Source organism: Tamandua tetradactyla, chromosome 1 (genome assembly GCF_023851605.1).
Source record: "Tamandua tetradactyla isolate mTamTet1 chromosome 1, mTamTet1.pri, whole genome shotgun sequence".
Lineage (NCBI taxonomy): Eukaryota > Metazoa > Chordata > Mammalia > Pilosa > Myrmecophagidae > Tamandua > Tamandua tetradactyla.
Genome location: NC_135327.1, coordinates 39,367,325 through 39,383,352, shown reverse-complemented (window position 1 = coordinate 39,383,352; position 16,028 = coordinate 39,367,325). Strand labels below are relative to the sequence as shown.

General features: G+C 39.6%; 1 long non-coding RNA gene across 3 annotated transcripts; it reads right to left on the bottom strand.

The window, feature by feature from the left end:
• Positions 1 to 273: 273 nt before the first annotated feature.
• LOC143684139 (uncharacterized) lies at positions 274 to 9,096 on the bottom strand. Of its 3 annotated transcripts, none has more exons than XR_013175863.1 (3): positions 9,031 to 9,096; positions 8,775 to 8,879; positions 274 to 1,111 (listed from the first exon to the last, which is right to left on the bottom strand). It is a non-coding gene; the product is annotated as an uncharacterized LOC143684139 (long non-coding RNA). The 3 variants fall into 3 exon arrangements; XR_013175861.1 differs by having other exon boundaries at positions 8,840 to 8,879; positions 9,031 to 9,093; XR_013175874.1 differs by lacking the exon at positions 274 to 1,111 and adding an exon at positions 4,931 to 5,048.
• Positions 9,097 to 16,028: the final 6,932 nt, after the last annotated feature.

Here is a 16,028-nt window from a genome sequence, read left to right as displayed (position 1 = left end):
ACCAGAATAAAAATAAGAAAGGAAGAAAACATAGCAATTTATATAACGGTCTTTGTTATTTGAGCCAATAGCACTGTCCCCATGAAGAGCTAAATGATTACCTTTCTGTTTGGTGTGAGTATCCCCGATTTATATCCTTCCGATTTTGTTGTTGGGCCCCCGATGGAATATTTTTGTTTCTTAACAGTTTCTTGCTCTGATTCTTCCCTCCTTCTATATTTGGAATTCTTTCTCTGTGCCAGAAACTTAGCACTTATTCCTTGCTGAGGAGTTGGCAGGCACTATAAAAATATCTTTAAAATGAACATTTTCCTAAGAAATCTCAAGAATAGAGAGCAGCATTTTTCTGATTAAGAAGTTGACATGGGTACCATTTCTAGAAGGAGCCACAGAAGGTGGCAGGACCAATTGTGCTTGGAAAGAAAAACAGACTCACGTACTTTGGTGCTCTCTATGTTTCAGGCATTTTTCAAGCATCTGCACACACCTCACGGCTTCCTTTAGTCATCCCAATGCCGAGCTGGGGTATATGCTACTAGCTAGATTTCACTCCTATAGAGACTGAGGCCCAGGGATATTCACTGCTTACTCAGGGTCATATTTAGTTGGTATCTGACTGGAATTTGAATTTAGATCCCTTTGACCACGAGACTCTTCTCACCAGGTTACATTGCCTCTCAAGTCCAATTTCAGTTCATTTCCTTAGTGATATTAATAAAACAAATATCTTTTGAGGAAAATTCATTTTGCGAAAAAAAAATCTGTTTCTTTTTTAGAAACTCAGCAGCCAGAAAGATTTTTCTATCAGAGTTTCTGATCAAGAGTTGGGAATTTTGGGAGCTTCCATACTCAATAGGTATTTCAAAAGGAATTATATATGTGAACAGTGCTTTTTCACTCCATGGTCACAGCGAAGTGATTATATTTTCCTGAGATCTCCAATCAGTGAGGCTGGTATGAGGCAGGGAAGTGTTCTCAATGTTAGTAGTTGGACACAATTGCTGCCATTATAGGGTGAAGCGTGGGGGAGGCATTGTCCAAGATGGCCCCGTGGGCTATCAGCGAAAAGGTGCAGGCTTGGGTGGTGGTACAAGCACATAGGTGTGCTTTCCTGGAAAAAAAAAAAAAAGCAGTTCATTAACCCATTAATGGAATTGGCGTATCAGAACTATTTGGTTCTTAACCTGGGGTCCATGGATTCCCAAGAAATCTATAGTTGGGTTTCAAAGGGTATGTGAATTTGAATGACAAAAAACTTATATCCTCATCTTCATACTTGTCAGATTGAACTTGGCCTTGCCTTTCATTATGAACACAGATAACAAACCACAATGATATCAGCGGTACCTGTGGCATTGTCTTCAATAGAAATTACAGATATTTTCACAACACATTAGTTGTTGCAAAGATCTCGGATTACCATTTATGCTCATCATTACCTCAAAATGATGAAGGTTATTAACCCCATCTCCAGAGTCTGCCATTTAATGCACTAATAAAGAAGCACACCTGTTATAAACCACACAATTAAAAAAAATATTTTAATACTGCATTTCGAGGTGTTGGTTCCCTTTGTGATCCTATTTATCTTATTATATGCCTTTAAAACATTATTCTGAGACTGTTTCAACAAAAAGAAGTTAAGATACTGCTTTAAAACAAGTAACAAAAACGTGTGTTTAGAATTTTAGCTCCCTTGACGATGTTTGGTGGAAAATGAACTCCATTCAATGTAACTCAATATTTCAAGTTCTACTCATGTGCCTGGTTTTAACTAAAATCTGTAACAAATTTTGGAACCTGTATCCATTAACTTTTTTTTTCCTAGGGGTGACTCTTACGCTTATTTTTAAGTAGGCTTAGTCTACCCTTTCCAAGGCTTGCGAGAACATCAGGAATTCTCCAAATGGGGAGGTTGAATTTTCCCCCTTTCTTGCCGTTCCCCCAAGGGGACTTTGCAAATACTTTTTTATTCACTGTTCAAATTACTCTGGGATTTATCAGGGCACCACTCTGGACAAATCTACAAAATCTCATGCCCTATTCAAGGTTCCATGTATTTATGGTGTTCAATTAAACTGTCTATATAAGTTATATTAGGAAATGCATAATCAAAATATAAATTTTGTACCAAATAAACATTTTTTGCTTTAGTCTCACACATAAGTTAAAGTTTTAAAATATGAATTACCATCTATTTTCATTAATATCCATTAATTTTTAATTAACTATCATTTTCTATTTGGGATAATTAAATATACCATATTTTGAAATTTTCATATATGCACAAAGTCAATTTTCTACATCTCCAGGTATTCTGTGGGGGTGGGGGGTAGGGACAGGCCAGAGGAAGATACTGAAATGGAGCATTCCCCTCATTTGTCTTCAAGTCTTTCAAGAGCTTCTTACAGTCTCTGCCTTCCTTGAAGAGCTGGCAGTCTTCTTTGGTGTCCTTTAAACTGTAATAGAAAACGTCCACCACGCCTCCCCATATTTTCCTCACTAGCCTAACACAGTGTCTGAAATTTCCACTATTAATCTGATTTTGGATTAAGGTTTAACGGTATTAGAGTTACTGCTTTAAAAAATAATGCAGCATCCCTGGCTACGTGGGAGAAGACTCCCAGGGATGAATCCAGACCTGGCACCATGGGATCAACAATTACATCCTGATCAAAAGGGGGAGAAGAAGTATAATTAATAAAGTATCAGTGGCAGAGAGAGTTCAAATAGAGTCGAGAGGCTGTTCTGGAGGCTGCTCTTACACAAACTTCAGGTAGACCTTGTTACCTGTCATAATCTGCCAACCCCCAAGCACGACCGTTCCAGTCAATCCTAAAGAACACCTCGGGCAATATATAAGATTCCCAAGGGTTCCAGGCACTAGAGTAACTTTCCAGAAACCTACAACCTCCAGATGGGTCCTTGGTCCAGATAAATTTTGAAACCTAGCGCATCCTCTCCAGAACGTCAGCTAGTTCCATCTCCCTACCCCATGTTAGTGACAGACCTTTCCAACAGCAAAAATTTAGAATTGCCATAGCTGAAAGAACCCCAAAGAGAGGTATGGAAAGATCAAAGGTGATGGTGGAATTACACATGGAAGATAGGACTTAACAAATGAATATAAATGCTGAATCATTAAATTGATATCTCTTTTAGTCCCCAGTATTTTAGAGCAGCTAAAAGTAAAAACCTACAATTGTGAAATTGTAACCCATGTCAAAGTCTGAAATGTGTTCTGCAACTAATTGTTGTGCTGTGCTTTGAAATTTATAGCTTTCGTGTATATATGTTATTGTTCACAAAAAAAGAAGGAAAAAAATGCAGAAAAATGCACAGCTTCTCTTATTTTCATACACTCACACTTTCATACATTAATGCCCTTTAATCCTCTCTCTCTCTTCCTGTGTAAACAGCAACCCCACTTCACTCACCCGATACTACAAATTCCCGTGGGAAAGGTCAACTGACTTCATGAAAAGCAGGAGGAAGTAAATGCTGAGAATATGATGACACATGGTTCCTTCCATTTGCTGAAACCTAGACTATATGGTCAGCCAGGCACTGGCCTATGAACTGCTGGTGGTTGCTTTCATGGGGCAGTCTACTTGTGGAGTTTACTACATCAGGTGAGTGTCAATAGCACCCTGATAGTAAAGGGGAATGTTTATTGATTTTCTCTATCAGCATTTTCATAGCCAGTGAAATGCTATTTGAAAATCAAAATCCCTGGGCTAGGGTATAATGTCCAGGAAGCATGTATTATAGTAAAAATATTTTTCCCAAAAGGAGCTAATATAGGGATTATTGCTGGTCCCTTACTAATAGAGAGACCCTATGTCCGTATGTCTGGTGGAGTCCTAGCCCATCTGGTGTCCTGTCTAATATTCACGGTGTCCCTTTCACTCTTGAATGTCCCTTAGTTGGAGGATAGAATGCATAGACACCCTGCTTATTGAGGATAAGTGTCATATAGGCAAGGCTTACCGGGGAGTGTAGGAAGGAACAAGGGAAATGGAAGGTGAGGCCGTTTGGTTTTTGTGTAGAGGGTTGGGCCTGGAGACAGTTGACTATGATAAGAATTATTGCTAATGAGAGTTAGGGGAGAAAACACTGGGTGCCTTGGGTGGGGTGGCAAAGGTGAGAGAGGAGCCACAAGGAGAAAGGACCAAAGGCAAATTGACTCCCTCCCAGGTTCCCTGACAGCCAGGACCCATTTGATGATCGAAGCGTGCAAATTTGTAGTTTAAGACCTTCTCCATGTCAAAGCCTGGTTGTAAACCCTGGGCCGTGGGTGGTTTATGACATCTTATCCAAGAGTGGTGGTAGAACTCTTCAACTGAAAGTTTTCATTTGTGAGCTCACCCTCTCTTCCCTTCTTTAATTTCCACTCCTGAAATCCACATTACACAGCTCAGGGTGGCCTGGGGGAACCTCGTCAGCATTCGCTTGTTAAAAAGAAGCCCCCAGACCATGTATCACAAAGAATGAAAAACTAAAGCCATCAGTGGTTCGGTAATCCACACTTATTGTTGCTTTGTATTTTGAGCATCACCCTTTCCACTTACAAACAGTTATATTATTAAAAAGATATTTCCCGAAGATAGTAACCTTGGCAGTAGTTGTCAAGGCTAATAGTTTGACATTTCAGATCACCCACAACTAATCAACTGAACATGGCAACACATTTGAAAAACCCATTATAGACGGAAGGCCCTGAAGTAATATGTCAACGCTCGCACTAACAGCTGTTATGTAAACGGACTGATTTTTCTCTGCTGAGCGGTCACATGTTTGGAGAGTGCCTTTGAAGGACGCGTGTATGGAGCTGGGAAGGGAGATTGTGTTATTGAATGCCACATATTCATGGTGGAAAAGTCCCTATCGTTGATGATAAAAACACTCAGTCATCTCTCACAAATGCTTTTAGGGATGTTTTTCTCTTCTAAACCGTCACACTCCCTGAAGGGCATGGAGAGCTGCTACGCCATTATCGCCTCCCGTGTTGGGAAAATCATCTTCAGGGAAGCATGTCCAAGATTTCCCTGAAAGATAAGAAAAAAGAAAATACTCTAGCAGATCTAGGTTTCGAAAATTCCCAAGCATGGATGGGCAAATAAAGAAGGGAATTAATTCCAGTTTTGAAAGTCCTGTAGTTTTTCAAGTTGTGTTAAATATTTGAAGAGCCTAGTTTTGAAGACAGTACTTTTTAATTCTTAGCCTTAGGCTATATCTACTACTGAATGATCTAAAGCTCTGTGTTTTAAGAAAAAAATAAGTCAAAGCGTTCTTAGAAATGACTTTATTCCAAAATGACACAGAAAGGTTGACACCAAAGGGTCAGGAAAAGATACCCTGGGTAAATGCTAAGCTAAGGAAAGCTGGTAGCTGTATTCGCAACAGAAAAAATATATAATTTAGGGTAAAAAGTGTTGATACAGGAAAAGCCAGACATGACAGATATTTAAAAAGGAAGTACCCACAAGTATGATAAAACAATCATGAACCTAATAATTTCACCTTGAAATATGTAAAGCAAAAGTCACCAGCTCCCAAGAAACTGCAAATAAATAAATCCACATGCGTGATCAGAGATTGTAACGTTACTCTCTGAGAGAGAATAGAGAACACTGAAAATTCTTCAGGAAGGAGATTTAAATAACCCAAATAAAAGCTTCATCTAAAAGATACACAAAGACATTTTCACCCTATAGAGAGTACATTTTCTTTTTTAAAACACAGATAGAACATTTAAATGGACATCTCAATAAACCCCAAAAGATTAATAGTTTAGAAACTTGTCCTCTGGCTAGAATGAACTTCAAAACTGAAATCAATAAACCCTCCCTCCCCTAACCTTTTGGAACTGAAAACATACATCTGAAAAATTCGTGGGTGAAAGAAGAAATGACAGTGAACATTAAAAAAGCGTTAAGACCGGAATAATGATAACACTACCGAATAGGTTATACTTAAGGGAAATTTTTAATCTTCACTGCTGTTATTAGAAAATTTGGAAATTCTCTTAAGGCTCACCTTGTGAAGTAAGAGAAAGAACAACAGCATAAATTCAAGGCAAGAAAGAAAAGAAAGAACCATGACAGAAACAGGAAATAAAACAGAAAATGAGTCATTTCATGCTTCCTGGTGTCAGAAATCTAGGGGAATTTGGGCTACTGAGTGATAGTATATGATAAATAGTTCATTAAAAATCATGGATTCAAACCATGGTTGTTTAATGAGAAAGACTTTGTACTGTACAAGAGAGTTTTAACTGGCTTGCATCTTCTCTGCGAGGTAGGTCCTTTCCAGACGGTTGGAGTTATACAAAGGACCTCTCAGATAAAGGCGGAGGGAGGAGAGCAACTTCAGCTGCAGGCAGTTTTCGCTCAGTTCGATTGAGCTCAGACTTCACTAGTAACCCGCGTCTCATCGCTTGGAAGGCGGCAGCTCTCTCAATGTTGTGAGTCCTAAAGTTCCTTGTTCATTGTTTAACATTCTTCCACACCAGCAAGATAATTTCTCACAATTTTCTGGTCATTAAAAATACGCTTTGAAGCCATAGACTTCCCTAGAGGAGTTCCTTGGTGCTGTTGAATCCAAGTTAGACGTCGGGTCCCACCCTGTCCATTTCACTGTTGTTTTGATTATTCTGGCCAGCACCCGAGCTAACACTGAGAGCCTGAATTTTGTGCCCAATTAAACACGGAATTAAAAGCTCAGAGAGGCACATCCATTATCAAAATTGGACCTTTTCACACTTACGCTTACTCGGAAAACATTGCATAGCCCGTTGTCATTCCAGCAATGTGCAATGCCTCTCTTTAAAGCGAAAGGTTGATGAGTCTGAATAGATTCCAAATTAGCTCAGTTCCTATGGACTAGTTGAAAACCAGGTAAGTCAGGATGAATTTTCTGCATCAATAGTATTTCTCACAGCTTTGAAAAAAATCTCCCTAACTTTGAGACAGGTCAAAAGTGGCTCTTGAAATCTATAAAAAGTTTCACTCACTAAATTTATTTTTTAGAAATCTATAACCTCCAGAAGGTTCCTAGGCCAGATAAGCTCTGAAACTCAGAGTTACCAGTGTCTCCAAGCGCATCAACCGGTTGCATCCCCCATCCATGTCAACACCCCTTTTCAACAGGGTGAAATTAGAATGGCCTTTACCCAAATATCCCTAAAGATTGGGAGAAGGATCAAAGGAGAGGGCAGAGTTATAACAGAAGATAGGATTTAACAAATTAGTATGACTGCTGAATCGTTATATTGATATTTCTTTTTGGTCTCCAGTTTCTTACAGCAGCTAGTGGAAACACCTGAAATGGTGTAACTGTAACTGATGCCATATTTTGAAATTTGTTCTGGAACTACTTACTGAAAGGTACTTTAAGATTTATCGCTTTTTTGTATATATGTTTTATTTCACAATAAAAAATGTTTTTAAAAAGTAGCTGTTGGGTTGCAAGAAGGGAATGAGAAATGGAACAAGGAAGAATAGAATCCTATCCTACCACCACTGTTTCTTCTTTCTTGCAATATTTCCATATAAGTATGTCACAGAATACAGAGAAAAATGCATTGAGCTTTTCACATATGACTGCAATAACAATGCATTCCTTTAAACTGAGGTTGATAAAATCGTAAAATTCAAGGACAGGCTGAAGTCCAAAAAGGTACATAATATTAGGTACTATCTTTGCAAACTCTAAAGAGCAGATCTGATTACATTATAGGCAAATTCGAATGAGAAGAGATCTTTTCATCTATATTAGAGTAACAAGAAAAGTATATATTTGAATATGGAGACACTGAAAAAATTTAAAGACTCATATTTATACAAGAAGTTGTGATTAACTTGGGGTGAGTCACTGGCATTTCTATCACCTCTTTTCAAATTCATTTGCACACAAACCTATATTAGATATCTGTGGCTCATATTTGCTGTAGTAATGGAAGGAGGATGGTAAGTGGTAAGAAGTAACAAAGTATAAAAAGTCCTGATCCCTGTCCTCCATGGAGAACTGGAGAAATCCCCTCAAATCAAGTCACTGTGTCCCCTGGTTGGTTAGGATCACTTTCCTTTCCTAAACCCAAACAAGTAAATCCAAGCTCACTGCCATGGTGGAGAGCAGAGATTCTAGGTCTCCCCTAATCAAGTAAATGTGTAACTAGGGAACTTGAGACCTTGGGTCATTCCATATGATCTTCTAACCATCCCAGAAATTTCTTAGAAATACTTTATATTAAGACTCACCATAGAACAAGACTAGAAAAGGCAAGATATTTAGTGTCCAGGGGGGAATATACGCACCTACAACTTCAAAAGTTGGCACTGAGAATCACTTCGATTAAGACAATTATTGCTTGATCTACAGGTCATTTGACTCCTTTGGGCAAGAGGCTGGGTGTGAAAAGACTGGGAGACAGGAGCTAGAGGGACCAGTCATGGTACTGCCACTAAGTAGATGCCTATTCTCTCTGGATCTTCATTTTCTCACCTGTAAATAGGTTAATGGATAGCTTTCCATTTTTTTTTTTACTTCTCAAACAAATTACATGTTGTTCTCTGAAATTCATTGTTGTATGCGGAAATTTATAATCCTTTTTGTTGGTTAATTATTTCAGGAAACACAACCTGATAGCAAAGAAAAACTCCTGGACTCTGTATTCAGTCAGTTGTAAATCTGAATTCCTTTTGCCCTCAATCAAGATACTTTCCCAGGAACTTCAGTTTTGTCATCTTTAAGAAAGAGATAATAATATCTACCTTGCAGGCTGTTTAAGAATGAAAATGGGGGCGTTGCGATGGTGGCTCAGTGGCAGAATTCTTACCTGCCACGCCGGAGACCCGGGTTCGATTTCCAATACCCGCCTACGCAAAAAAAAAAAAAAAAAAGAATGAAAACGGGACAACGGATTCGGAGAAAGTACCTAGCATGTAGTAAACTCTCAGGAAATGATAGTTATCATTTTCTTTGCCAAGCCTTGCAATTGCCTTTAGCTAAGAGCACTGCAATTCTTACTTGATATAAAAGCATTAACGAGGCCTCCCAGCTCACTGAGCAGCTTCTCTTCTTTCTCAGCGCAGCTGCACCACATTTCCCAGCACCCCCTGCAGTTCTTGGTCATGTGACTGCCTTCTGCCAATAGGATGTGAGCAGGAAACCTCCCACTTGTCAACCACCATGTTCTTTGCCCTTTAACAACCTTGATACAGGAAACTTTGGATGCCACATGTGAATACTTACAGAGCCAAGGGATGGATGGTTCCTGGAGCTCCTAGAATTACTGCTTGCAAGAGAGATGTCTGGTGGTCAAAAGCACCTTTTATGGATTTTCTATGTGAGAGATAAAGAGCTTCTATAGTCTTTCAGCCATTTTACATCTTATAGCTTATTTGTTATAGCAGGTAGCATTGACTAATCTGCCTAGAGAGAAGAGCTATGATTAACAAATATATATGTTTTTAAAATTTTTCCTTTTTATTTACCCAGAATATGAAGGAGGCTTTGCTCTTTCAAATTCAATTTAACTAAATTTATTGATGGCTTCTGATATGCCAGACTTGGGGGACAGGCTACCCAGAGGAGGAAGACAAGGGCCTATCACATTAGAGAAGGCAGGGGAAGCGGCAGAAAATCTGTTTGGCCTCAACTCCTGTTTTAAAGATCTTTGGACTGAACTTCTTAATATTATCTCCAAATGAGGCTATTCACATCATCACAGAATCCCCCCAATATTATGCAAAGAAGACACTCATTGCAACATCCAAAATTTTTTGGAAAAAAATTTTTTGGTGTTTCCTAATCTTTTCCCATTTTCCAACATACGCAGACTGCCTTAAAATAGAACAGTTCTGGGTATCTCATAGACCCTGCCCTCAAGAATAGTCCAGCCATGAGCACACACAATTACACTAAGTGCTACCATGGATGTATATCCCAGACACAGAAGGAGTCTGGAAGGATGAAGAGGGTGATTTACTCCATTCGGGGACTAGTGGAGAGGGCTTCGGAGGGCAGATGTCTTTGTTTCCTAGGGTGGCTATAACAAAGTGTCACAAACTGAGTGGCTTCAAACAACAGAAATTTAGCATCTCACAGTTCTGGAAACTAGGAGTTTTAAATCAAGTGGTTGGCTTTAGAGTCTATGGGAAAGAATCTGTTCCATCCCTCTCTCCTGGCTTCTGGTGATGGCTTGCTGGCAATGCGTAGCATTCTCTGCCTGGTGTCCCCTCTGACTCTCTGTCAGTGTCTACATTTCTTCTTCCTATTATAAAGACACCCATCCTATGGGATTATGGGTCCATCCTGCTCCAGTATGACCACGTTTTAACCTGCCTAAATCCATCTACAATAGCCTTATTTCTAAATAAGCTCACATTCTGAGTTCCTAAGGATTAGGACCTGAAGAAATATTTGGGGAGGACAAAAACCCATAATAGCAAGGAACCTTAAGTGTAAACATTTAGGTTTTAGGAGGGCTGGGGAAGGCCTTTCCTGACAACAAATGACACAGGGACCAGGGTGGTGGGGTGCATTCAAAGGGTTTTAACTAGATATGTAATTGAGAGCCATCATTTCCACAAGAGTTAAGATAAACAGAGGAGGGAAGACATCCTTGGCCAAAAGGACTGTCAGGAAGGGCTGTGATAATATGAAATAGAATGAAACATGCTGACCCAAGAAAGGGACCATAGGGCAAAAATGATGGGTAGGAAGTTTCATTCACTGTGCCCACTTGGCTTTGGGTTTGAGGAAGGAAAGGCCTTGGATCACGCTTTTTTGCTCTAGCTTTCATGGTTGGCTGGACGGTAACCCTAATGATGTTTAGGTCTGTCCAATCTTCCCAGATCCCAACCATTAAAGGTAAAACTCAGGCCTTCTCAGGTCATTTCCCACTTGCTCCCACTCCACTCTAGTTTTTGCCCAAATCTGGACACCTGGTCTTCTGTTTGAGACTTGTTTTGATCTCACGTTCTGCTGGAGGAACGGAAGTTCCTTGGTTTATAGGAAATGGTTACTGAGACTAAATCACGGACTAGTTGTATTTGGGTCTTTGTGTGTGTGTGTGTGTGTGTGTGTGCGTGCGCACGCACGCGAACGTGCCTGTGTGTGTGTGTTCCTAGCAGGCTTAATTGCAATAACATTTATATCACATAATATAGTGCACTGAGGTTGTAATTTTCCTATCATCTAAATTGCAGGCTGAAAATTGTGTTAAGGAAGGACTGTAGAAAATGAATTACTGCTTTCAAAATGACTACTTTTAACTGTCAGTGTGACTGGCAAATGAATGCCAGAGACAGAGAGACGTTTTGTATTTAACGTTTGTCAGCCATGCCCCAGGACTTTTTAAGTGTAGCTAGTTTGCGCCATTTGCATTTTAAATTTCTAATTGGCACCTGGCCTACTTAGATCAATCTTTTTCTTCATGCTATTGTATTGCCTTTGGAAACACTTAACAGTTATTTTCAAACACATCGCACAGGCAGCTCAACCTGTCCATTTTTTTCTGACATCCCTTCTGCCCCACGCTATAGGCCTGGAGTTGGTGACAATTCAGAACTGGAGTGCAAATTGGAGGGAAAACCATGACTCTTGCAAGAGTGAAATGAGCAAGCAAAAAAATCAGTCTTTTAAGCCCATCAGATGTTTTTTGCTTATTCAACCCAGGGACAATTAGAAACTGGTCTCACCCAGGGCATAGATATGGTAGTTGCGAAGTGGGTGCAGGGTTCCAATCCTGATCCATGGTTGACTAGCCAGGAAGCCTCTGCAAGTAATGCACCCTATCTGAGCTCCAGTTTTCCCTTTCTGCACAAAGAATAAAATACTAAAGCAAACCTCATGGGAAGTAAAGAAAGAATGCAGTGGCTGCAACTTGGGGAAGCGAGATACTTTCAATTCTGTTTTTGCTCTGGATGATAGTTGAGTTTGGAGAGACCCTGGAGTAGGATTCTGACCTATGAGAGACAGTCAGGTGAGAAAATGAATCCCAAATCATAGCATCCCCAAAGCTCCCACTGTCAAAACTTTCAATGACTTCCATGTCCAAATGGATCAGAGAGAGATGAGGTGCGTGCAGAACAAAGGTTCCCTGCTACAGATTCCTCTGCACGAAATATCTCATCCACGGCCTCTGAGATTTGTTTGCAAGTCCTTCCAGCCCAGAGGTTGCAGGCCCTTGCTGCTTTTTTTCTGACTCTTCCAGATGTACAGTTAAAACTGTGGTGATTAGCTGGTGCCAGCAAACTAGAAATTTTGACTGCAAACAACTGGGTGTTCTGCTGAGTCTGCAAGTGAGTCTGTCTTCCAAGCCCTTGCCCCAGGCCTTCCTCTCCCATTAGGGACTGTCACCAACCTTGACCTTGAGCCTCAAGGCCCATGAAGCAAGCTCTGGCCTCAGTGGGAATGGCTGCCCTATAGTACAGGCAGAATGGTCAGACCCCTTCACTGACTTGAGAATCACCCACTCCCATGCCAGAGGCTCGCCACAGGGGATTTGTCTGGGATCGGGAAAAGAGGAGAGAGGAAAAGGTTTGCCCTCCTACCCTCCCTATCTTCCTTTTCTTCTCCCTTCCATGCTCCCAAGAAGCCTTTTTTAAATGTAATTTTATTGAGATACAGTCATACACCACACAACCCATCCAAAGTGTATAATCAGTGGTTTGTGGTATCATCACGTGTTTGTGTATTATCACTATGATCTCATTTGCATTACTCCAAAAAAAGAAATAATAAGAAAAAAACAAACCTCCAAACATCTTAGATCCCCTACCCCTCCCTCTTACTGACCACTAATATTGTACTCTACCCAATTTTCAGACTTACAGTAGAGGTAGGTTAACTAAGACACTGTAGTATTGTCATAGAAAGATATATAAATCAGTGGAATAGAACAAAACATCCAGAAGTAAATCCATACAAAACACAGGCAATGGATTTTTTTTTATTTGCAATAAAGTTGTGCAATCATTGTCAAAGATGAGGACTACTGGACTATAGTTGAACCACTCCAGGTATTTTATTTTATTTTTATTTATTTTTTTTAATCTTTTTTTTTATTAATTAAAAAAGAATTAACAAAACAATTAGAAATCATTCCAATCTACATGTACAATCAGTAATTCTTAATAACATCACATAGTTGCATATTCATCATTTCTTAGTACATTTGCATCGATTTAGAAAAAGAAATAAAAAGACAACAGAATAAGAATTAAAACAATAATAGAAAGAAAAAAAAAAACAAAAACAAAAAACTTATACCTCACATGCAGCTTCATTCAGTGTTTTAACATAATTGCATTACAATCACTCCAGGTATTTTATTCGGGCCATTCCAAAATACCAGACACCCAAAAGAAATACCTATATAATGAGTCAGTAGTCACAGCTATTTGTTAAATCCTAATTTCTCAGTTACTCCTCCTTCCTCTCCTTTGATCTTTCTCTCAACCTTCAGGGGTATGTGGACAATGACCATGTTAACTTCTTCGTGCTCAAAAGGGATGTTGGCCATGTGTGGCTGAGGAAGAAAACTGGTGGATGTTCTTGGAGAGACTGGTACCCCTGGGCTTCAGGGCTTTATATGGCAAAGGAACAATCTGGAGGCCTTAAGCTTCTGAAAAAGTAAACTTACTAAGAAAAACTTGTATAGAGACTTAGATAGAGCCCAGGGCACTCCCTAGGGTTTTTAGGAATACCATTGGTTGGGGTCCAAGGGCCCTTTTTAAAAAAAAAAAATTACCTATTATTTATTTTTTAAATGTTTTTTAAATTATGAAATATAACATATATGCAAAAAAGCAATAAATTTCGAAGTACATTTTAACAAGTATTTATAGAACAGATTTTAAAGTTTGGATTACAGTTCCATGATTTTCATTTTTTCTTCTAAGGGCTCCAAGACACTGGAGAACAACAGAAGTATCAATAAAATGATTCAGTAGTCATACTCATTTGTGAATTCCCATCTACCCTGTTGTACTCCGTGTTCTAGTTTGCCAGCTGCTGGAATGCAATATACCAGAAACAGAATGGCTTTTAAAAACAGAAATTTAATAGGTTGCTAGTTTACATTTCTAAGACTGAGAAAATGTCCCAGTTAAAGCACGTCTATAGAAATGTCCAATCTAAGGCATCCAGGGAAAGATACCTGGGTTCAAGAAGGCCGATGAAGTTCAGGGTTTCTCTCTCAAGTGAAGGGACACATGGCAAACACAGTCAGAGTTTCTCTCTCATCTGGAAAGGCACACAGTGAACATGGCATCCTCTGCTAGCTTCTTCTCCTGGCTTCCTGTTTTCATGAAGCTCCCTGGAAGACATTTTCCTTCTTCATCTCCAAAGGTCGTTGGCTGGTGGACTCTGTGTCTCGTGGCTATGTCATTCTGCTTTGCTCCCTCTGTATCTCTTTCATTCTCCAAAATGTTTCCTCTTTTATGGGACCCCAGAAACTTATCAAGACCCACCCAAATGGGTGGAGATATGGCATCACCTAATCTAGCTTAACAACCACTCTTGATTAAATCACATCTCCAGGGAGATGATCTTATTACAGTTTCAAACATACAGTATTGAATGGGGATTGTTCTGCCTTTATGAAATGGGATTAAGATTAAAACATCCTTTCAAACCAGCATACTCCTTCTCTTTAAATAATATATATATTATAATATTATTGTGTATGTATAAGCAATAAATTTCAAAGTCTATCACAACAATTAGTTGTAGAACGGATTTCAGAGTTTGGTATGGGCTACAGTTTCACAACTTTAGGTTTTTATCTCTAGCTGCTCTAAGGTACTGGAGGCTAAAAGAAATATCATTATAATGATTCAGCACTCATACTTATTTGTTAAACCCTAACTTCTCTGTATAACTCCACCATTACCTTTGATCTTTCTTCCACTCTTTAGGGGTATTTGGGCTACGCCCATTCTAACTTATTCATGTTGAAAGGGACTATCGATAATATGGGACAGGGGGATGCAACTAGTTGATGCCCTGGAAAGGCTGGGCTCACTGCATTTCAGGACTTATCTGGTCCCAGGACCCATCTGGAAGTTGTAGATTTGGGAAAGTTACCCTAGTACATGGAACCTTTGTAGAATCTTATATAATACCCTAGGTATTCTTCAGGATTGGCAGGAATGGTTTTGGTTGGGGTTTGGCAAGTTATGGTAGGCAGCAACATCTAACTGAAGCTTGCATAAGAGTGAACTCCAGAATAGCCTCTTGACTCTCTTTGAACTCTCTCAGCCACTGATACCTTATTTGTTACACTTCTTTTCCCCCTTTTAGTCAAGATGGCATTGTTGATCCCATGATGCCAGGGCCAGGCTCATCCCTGGGGGTCATCTCCTACGCCACCAGAGAGACTTTCAACCCTGGATGTCATGTACCACATTGATTTCACTTTTGGAGTTGGGCTGAGAGAGAGAGGCCACATCTGAGCAACAGAAAAGATCCTCTGGAGGTGATGCTTAGGCATACCTGTAGGTAGGCTAAGCTTCTCTGCTACATACATAAGCATCACAAGAGAAAGCCTTAAGGTCAAGGGCTTGGCTTATTGATTTGGGTGTCCCTAATGTTTGACACAGTATCCGGGGTTTCCCTGATGGTAAAGTTTAACAGTTCCATAATTTTTCTCCTATCCCTCAAGGGACTTTGCCAGTACTTTTTGATTATCTGCTTAATATACTCTGAGATGTATCCAGGCATTACATTAAGCTATACAGGATTAAAGGCCTGCATTCTTATTCTGGGATCCCTGTGTTTGGATTGTTTAAATGATCTATCCAGACAGGTTGAGTGAGATTATGTGCTACTGAAAACCTAGGTTCTGGACATAATAAAACTTTCTTCCTTTAGTCTCAAAGAGTAGGTGAAATTCTAAAATACAGACAATATCTTCCTTACCTCTGTGTTCTGAATTACTTTAATTCCAACCCAACTGGCTTCATTCTTATCTCTAAATACTAGGTTATACATATATAAAACAGCCCCTCAAGATCCAG